The sequence below is a fragment of the Epinephelus moara genome, chromosome 16 (assembly GCF_006386435.1).
Source record: "Epinephelus moara isolate mb chromosome 16, YSFRI_EMoa_1.0, whole genome shotgun sequence".
NCBI classification, from domain to species: Eukaryota; Metazoa; Chordata; class Actinopteri; order Perciformes; family Serranidae; genus Epinephelus; species Epinephelus moara.
In genome coordinates, this window is record NC_065521.1 from 3,206,451 (window position 1) to 3,214,058 (window position 7,608).

The following is a 7,608-nucleotide window of genomic DNA, read 5'->3' on the forward strand; positions in this document are numbered from 1 at the left end:
CTTTTTGTTCAGCTGTCACTCATGATTCCACGCCTCGCTCAGTTGATGCCACGCCCCCCAAGCCACATCAGGGTCAAAAGTCTGAAACTCAAAAAACAGATTTGAAACTGAAAAAAAAAGATCTGAAAGTGAAAAAGAGATTTGAAACTGAAAAAATAAGATTTGAAACTGTAAAAAATAAGATCTGAATCTGAAAAGATAAAACATGCAACTGAAAAAAATGAGACCTCAAATGTCAAAATAGATATGGAAGTGAAAAGTGAAAATAAATAATTTATTCAAAAGAATTACCAAAGTGAATTAAAATTATATTTAACCTGAAAAAACGTTTCATACACTTATTTTTATTTTGAATACATTGTTATATTTTTCAAAATTCAAGATCAACGCATGAATTTTCAGTTTCAAATTTTATTTTTTCAAGTACAAAACTTTTGACCCTAATGTAACTCCATACATGTCTGAGGCCATGGTTTTCTGCCAGTGAATTGCCCCCTCTGGGCTGGGAGAGAGTTAGTGCCTTAAGCAAAGGAGTTCAAGTATCTCAGGGTTTGGAGCATGAGATGAATTGGCAGTTTGGTGCAGCATCTGCAGTGATGTGGGTGCTGCACCTGAAGAGGTGAAGAGAGAGCTGAGCCAGAAGGCAAAGCTTTCAATTTACTGGTCCATTTATGTCCCAACGCACACTCATGGTCATGAGCTTTGGGTAATGACCCAAAGAATGAGATTGTGGATGAGTTTCCTCCAAAGGGTGGCTGGGCTCAGCCTTAGAGATAGGGAGCTTGGACATCTGGAGAGAGTAGAGCCGCTGCTCCTTCACGATTTGGGCATCTGAGGAAGATGACTCCTGGGCGCCTCTTGTTAGAGGTGTTCCGGGCATGTCCAACTGGTAAGAGGCACGGGGCAGACGCAGAACACATTAGAGGGATTACATATCTCGTCTGGCCTGACGACGCCTCAGGATCACTTAGAAGGAGCTGGAAAGCGTTGCTAGGGAGAGGGACGGGAGTATTTTGCTCAGCCTGCTGCCCCCGGATGGATGGATGGATGGATGGATATTTAAATGATATACAATAGCTGATTATTTGTTAAGTTAATTTGTGATTACCACCACACACAAAAACATTTTAAAAAATAAGGTTATATATCGAAGCTATATAATATATGAAACATACATCTTCATCTTTTGTGAAATTTTTATTACAATATCACAATATCCACATATGCTATCTAGAATAAATTTACAAATGAATTATGAAATGAATTGGTTCACAGCTGCATAAACTTCATACTTGACTTTAGCTGATGGAAGCCAAAAATCTTTTCCAGTTTGCCAAATACTGCGCTGCATAAATCACAGTTCACAAAACATTATACTTAAGTGAATTTGTTCAGTTACCTCATACTCTCAGACGAGCAGAAAAAATTGGACTACAATCTTGAACACCATGATAGCATTTTTTATCAAGTGTATACCAAATACATTTTCTCTACCAAACCTAACTGATAATTAAACAGATTATTTTTTTTTTGCTGCATTTAAATATTTGCCCAATCTGCTTTTAATATTTCTGTCATTCTGCACCACATTTAGTCAGTGTTAAGGCAAATAAATTTTAATGGTTGAGGGTCCTCCATGGTCAACATGTTTGTCAGCTCTTCATGTGGAGCAGAGGAGCACCAACTTTGATGGATCCTGGTGGTACTGTATATATCAAACTAGGTGGGTGACAGGACAAAACTGGGCTCCTCTCATTAATATGGAGGACTGGATTGTCCTTAAGATTAATAAAACCAGTCCCACCAAAGCCCTGAGCCTTCCAGCAGTAGGATGAATCTTGCTTACCATCCAGAGGACTGGAGGAGGAGCACAGCAGTTGTCTGCTGTCGCTGTATGGCTTGGGGTACACTTTAATGGCCACCAAGATTTCGCTTTTCTCCGCTCATCCAGTCAAGCCCGATGAATGTCAGGCTCATGGCCATGAATATAAAACCAAGTGCAGAGAAACACGCAGCCTGAAAAACCCGAAGACGATATGTCAATGTAGAATCACCAAGTCCACTTAGTTTTACCTCCATTAACTCTGTTGTTGTGTCAGCCATCTTAGTCTGAGAGAGATGTGAACCTACCTGTATCTTGGGTCTGGACTTTATGGGCTCCTGGTCAGTGGGGATGATGCGAATGTAGAACAGTCCAGGGAGGATAAAGATCAGACTGGGAGCAGTGGTTGCCCCTAGACAGAGGAGGCACAGTAAATGTTATGTAAAACAGTAAGTAGTGTTAAACAGACTTGATCTCAGAGAGAACTGTTGCATGTGGTGAATAAACCCACAGAAAGAGCAATCTGTTCTTTGCTGAAACTCGAGTAAGGGGGCCAGCTGTGAACTGCATCTCAGTTTGACAATACATTGTTGACTCTGAACTTGCAGTTAGACTGTAACTTTTGAAAAAAGAAATAAAATAATTCTCTACTTGCAAGTGAAGAGTTGAACTCATACGCAATAAAACACACCCCACTCAAGTCAGTGCACTCAGGGGTTTGGCTGCTTAGTCTGCTATGACCAGAAGCTTAGCCTGAAAGCTAATGTTAGCTACTGTTTTCAAACGTTAGACTTAAGACCAGTGTTCTTTAATGTTTTTCAGGTGATGGACTACTTGAGTCAAAGAGAGACAGAGCAGGGACCCACTACTATATATATACTGTGTAAAACTGAGTTGTACTTTAGGTAATTCTCTTAATATTTTTCCATTTTCTCTCGTTTGTGCTGTAGCTGTAAAGTCAGCAGCAGATGTAGCATGGCTATGTGCGTTAGCCTCACCTTCTGCACTTTCACTTGTGGTTTCTGAGGTGAACGGTGTGTCAGAGTCTCTTGCTGTAAAGTTACAAAACAACCCATTGTGGCTCACAAGAATATCTGTACACTTAGAATAATGATACAGCTAATTGGCAATAGCACATAAATATCAGCAAACTAGTTCACCTCATCGTTAGAGATAAGTACTGCACAGTGATTCAGCTTTCATGGTTAAGGGTTAGCCTATCATTAATATTGAAAATTAAATGTTTATTTTTTTATGAACAGGCCAATACATCTTTGCTAATAATAGGTTGGATTTGTGTCAGTGTGTATTTCACCAAACAATAACTAAAATAAAAAAGAAAGAAAGAAAGAAAGAAAGAAAGAACGAACGAAACAAACAAACAGAGCATAAATTATCAGACAAACATTTGACAGCCCCCTGACAGCCCCCCTGCAGTAACGCTGGGGGCCATGGACCCCCTGTTGAAGACCTAGGCTTTAGATTGAATCAGAATCATCTGACTTTATGACTCTTTTCTACTTCTGCCACTCAGCAAAAGTTAGCCTTGCTTTCAAGACTTTTAATTTAGAATATAGCAGCAGATTTGGCCCTAAATCATTTAGTATTTCAAAATCAATTGCTTTTCACACAGGGCACCATTCATGACCCAAGAGCTGAAGTCTGACCTGTTAAGACACCATTTAAGTAGTCAAGCCTTCTACAGCTCTTGCTGACACAAGTCCTTTAATTCTTGATATAATCTTAAGATGACAGTTGACTGATTTAGTAATTGAATTTAATTTAATAAGTGAGGATGTTAAGATTTAGCCCTGCGTCTACAATTACTCGGTGTTCTAACCCTGGGACTGTAGTCATTTGGTGATAATGTTATGTAAATCTGTCATCTATATTGTTGTGGTAAAATATTAAGTTCTAAACTAGTGGGGACATAAAGATGATGAACTGAAGAGGCCCAGAATAGAGCCTTGGGGAACTCCCTATTTTTGTTTGCTCAGATGTGTAATTACTGACTGACACAAAGGAGTTTCTTTTCAGGTTTCAAACCAAAACTATTAGGATATAAACCAGTTTAGAATTGATTTTTAATCCTCTCTAGTAAGGCATCACTGACATCTAATAATACAAAGGCTCAGTTTTTTTTTTTTTTTTTTATCACATACCTGGAACAACTTTACACAAAACTTGAGGTCTGATCCAACTCTCTGCACATATAGTTCAGTTGTTCATTTGACATAGAACTCCAAAATGGCTTATATATTGAGTAAGAAGATATTATGGAAAATAAGTAAATGAGAAACAAACATCAAAAGTTAGCGAAGCAATTTCTGTTTTTATGTCAACTCGTGACGTAATTCTTAAAAAATAATTTTATTTAAAAAATAAATAAAAAATCACTAGAGTTGTTTCTTTTCACAACATCCCAGGCTTTGTTCAGGCTTTCCTGAGACTTCCGAGTCTAATATTCCACCTGTAATGCCAAAGATGTCTCGAATGTTCGGAACAAGGATGACCAGCAGGTTTACAACAAACAGCAGACACACGGCGATGGCAATGTGACGGAGCCAATGGAAGGACTTCCCTGGAAACAGCAGCTGCAGGAGGGCGCGGCGGATCTGACAGAAACACAGACATAAGGACGCAGTGTATCAAACAACAGTAAAATGCCTGTGTGTAAGAAATCCTAGCATAGCAGCAGGAGAAATATTTTATATACAGTACACACTCACTACCGTATTTTATCATCAATCAGGATGAAATATTCCACCTACAAAATGACCACTTGTCTATCAATTGCTCACCCATCTTATATTTGTGAAGAAAACGTTGTTTTTCTCACATACCTCCATGCTGAATGAAGAATCCAAAAACAGATAAAATTCTTGATGAATTGAAGTAAAAGGGGCTGTGTTTAGCAACAGCAAAACTGTATTATAATTTCTAACCTTCATTTACAAACTCACATAACTAGTGCAGTTTAACCCAGGTCTTATTTATTCAGTCGACATATTGCAACATTTGCATTTTCACTAAAACTTTACAGTTTAAAACACTTCTGCATGCGAGTATGCACCTGGGCAAGCATACGCGTATGAACTCTGCCAGGTGAATTTCAGTGAGCAGAGTTTAAACTCACACATGTGCCCAGGCACGCTACTTATCTGGGGCATGAGGCTGTTTATGTGGAAGTGTTTAAAAGAATAATGTTTTAGTAAGAATGCATGTGTTTAACCCTTAGATGCATAACCTACCAATACCTACACTCTTCCATAAGTGGGGTCAAAAATGACCCCAATTAGAATCAATGCGTTTTATTTGATAAACTTCTTTCATTTTGGTTAAAGATGATTATTTGTATTATATTTTGGTCAACAAAAGAATGATTTCATGTTTGACATGTTCATTTATCACTTTTTATTAACTAATGACATAATTGAATAATCAATAATAGTATAATAGGCTACCTAACGTGTTAGATTTTATTACAAGGAAGCTATAAATATCATAGTAAGTCTGCTTATCTCTACACAACAAATGCAGTAATGAACTACACACACACACACACACACACACAGACAGACAGACAGACAGACAGACACACACTTACTAATGACATCATTGAATAATCAATAATAGCATAACAGGCTACCTAACATGCACGCACGCACACACACACACACAATAATGGTAAGATTGTATTACAAGGAAGCTATAAATATCATAGTACGGCTGCTTATCTCTTCACAACAAATGCAGTAATGTTAGCTAGCTAACATTACAGTATTAACATTACATAGTAGTTAGCTAATTAGTACCTACACTGTAGTTAGCTAACACTAGCTAACTTAGTTAGCTAACTACAAAGTAGGCTAATTTGATGACAATAATATTATACTTTATCACACAAAAGTCATGGATGTGGAAAATAAGTTCATATTTTATAACGTCATATGTATTCCAAGATATAAAACAAATATAATACTAACATGTCTGTTGCTGTATAAAAATCCTCCTGGGTAAATGTATACCTGACAGTCACAGTCGATAAGAATCAAAGATTCCTAGGTCTAACCCTTGATATTCCATAGGAAATGCTTGGGGTCACTTATGGAAGAGTGGGGTAGTGATACAAAAACAACAATTTCTTAAAATGTATATATTTTTTTTTTAAAATGCAAATGGCCTCATGTCAAAAACATGTTTTATGAGGATTACCTGGAATATGAAATGATAAAAACTTTTAATTCCATAGATATTGAAGGAAAACAACCCCTGGGGTCATTTTTGACCCCACTTATGCATCTAAGAGTTAAGAAGTCCTGAACATTCGACTGGATAAATGAGACTTGGCTTATACCACATAAGTTGTATGACAAGTTGTAAACAGACGTTTTGATATAATTTTGCTGTTGTTTAACACAGCCCTCTTTTACTCCAATTCATCTAGAATTTTCTCACTGTGCGAAATTGATATACAAATGATCTCTTTGTAGGTGATGTATCAAACAACTTTGTTGAATAAAAACTGGATAACCCAAAATCAACAAGTCATTTTTTTTTTTTCAATTGTTGAATTTATCCAAAGAGTTAAAGGCTCAACCTCTAACTTCACCCCACCATTAGTCACATGGCAACAGAATTTGAAGATGTGTGAATGGATGTTTCTCTGTGCACTGCCCTTTGCAGCTCATTCAGTTGTTCAGTTGTTATGGACACAACTTTTTTCAATGTCTCATTGTTTTCAGTGATGATTTATCAGAATTAAAACATGTCGCTGCACTGTTAAATGAAGTTAGAAATTGTACTGCTGATTCAACCGGTAGAATACCTTTCCATTTGGGCCATTTTCAAATAATGGAAATGTATAGAATAGCTAGTAAGCTATGCCAGTGAACCTGCATGCATATTACCGGCATAATACCTCCACTATCAGTGGAATGAAGTCATCATTAACATTATTATTATACACACCTGTGCTTTTGCTATAATAACTTGTCAAAATGTCTGCTTTGAAAAGCTTTATTGTAAGATCCCGATATTGCAATGACGATGTAGTGCTTTTGTAATTAGATGACCTGTTTGTCATTATTAATAGATCTTTTCCTGTAATTGACCCTTCCCCAAGCCAACTCTTTGTGATTGTCCTTAAAGCTGTCTGAGCAAGCATTGAGCCCTCACTGTAACTAACTCCACTTCCTGAAAAAATATCAAGATTTTGGAAAAATGAAAAAGTAATTTTAAAGAGAAGGAGACAGAGGGGTCTACAATATGAGTTTGAATCTAGGGTGTCAAACTGACACAGCAGGAGAACAGTGTTGGGATTCGGTGGACCACAGATGATTTGTTATTTGTCAAAATCTAAACTGAACATGACAGCCATCTCCACAGGGTGCCTCGATCTCACACGGAAGTGAGACCAGTCTCCAAACTTAATTGGACAGTACTTTTACAGTAACATGTGACTCTGTGATGTCACCAAGCAAACTTTAGGAGAAGTTCTACAGCGCTTCAAAGAGGGCACTTGCTCTCAGACTCCGGCTCCTCCTCCTGGACCACGACCTGCATGCCCACAGCAGGAACAAAACCTGGAGACCAGAGAGATTAGTGTGCCAAACACAAGGTTTGCAACTGACTTTTCAGCAACAAGGAGAACCAAGTTGAGTTAGCACCCCAATGCCTAACTCTGCAAGGACCCGGAGCGACTGGCTTCCTTGGATCTGCATGTTCAGAACAAGAACACAGCAAAGACTGCACCCAGAACCATAACTCTTTCCAGCCTTCGTCTG

At 37.9% G+C, this 7,608-nt stretch overlaps 1 long non-coding RNA gene across 1 annotated transcript; it reads right to left on the minus strand.

The window, feature by feature from the left end:
- Positions 1-1,182: 1,182 nt before the first annotated feature.
- LOC126402616 (uncharacterized) lies at positions 1,183-5,169 on the minus strand. Its single transcript, XR_007571236.1, has 3 exons — positions 4,293-5,169; positions 2,131-2,234; positions 1,183-2,016 (listed from the first exon to the last, which is right to left on the minus strand). It is a non-coding gene; the product is annotated as an uncharacterized LOC126402616 (long non-coding RNA).
- Positions 5,170-7,608: the final 2,439 nt, after the last annotated feature.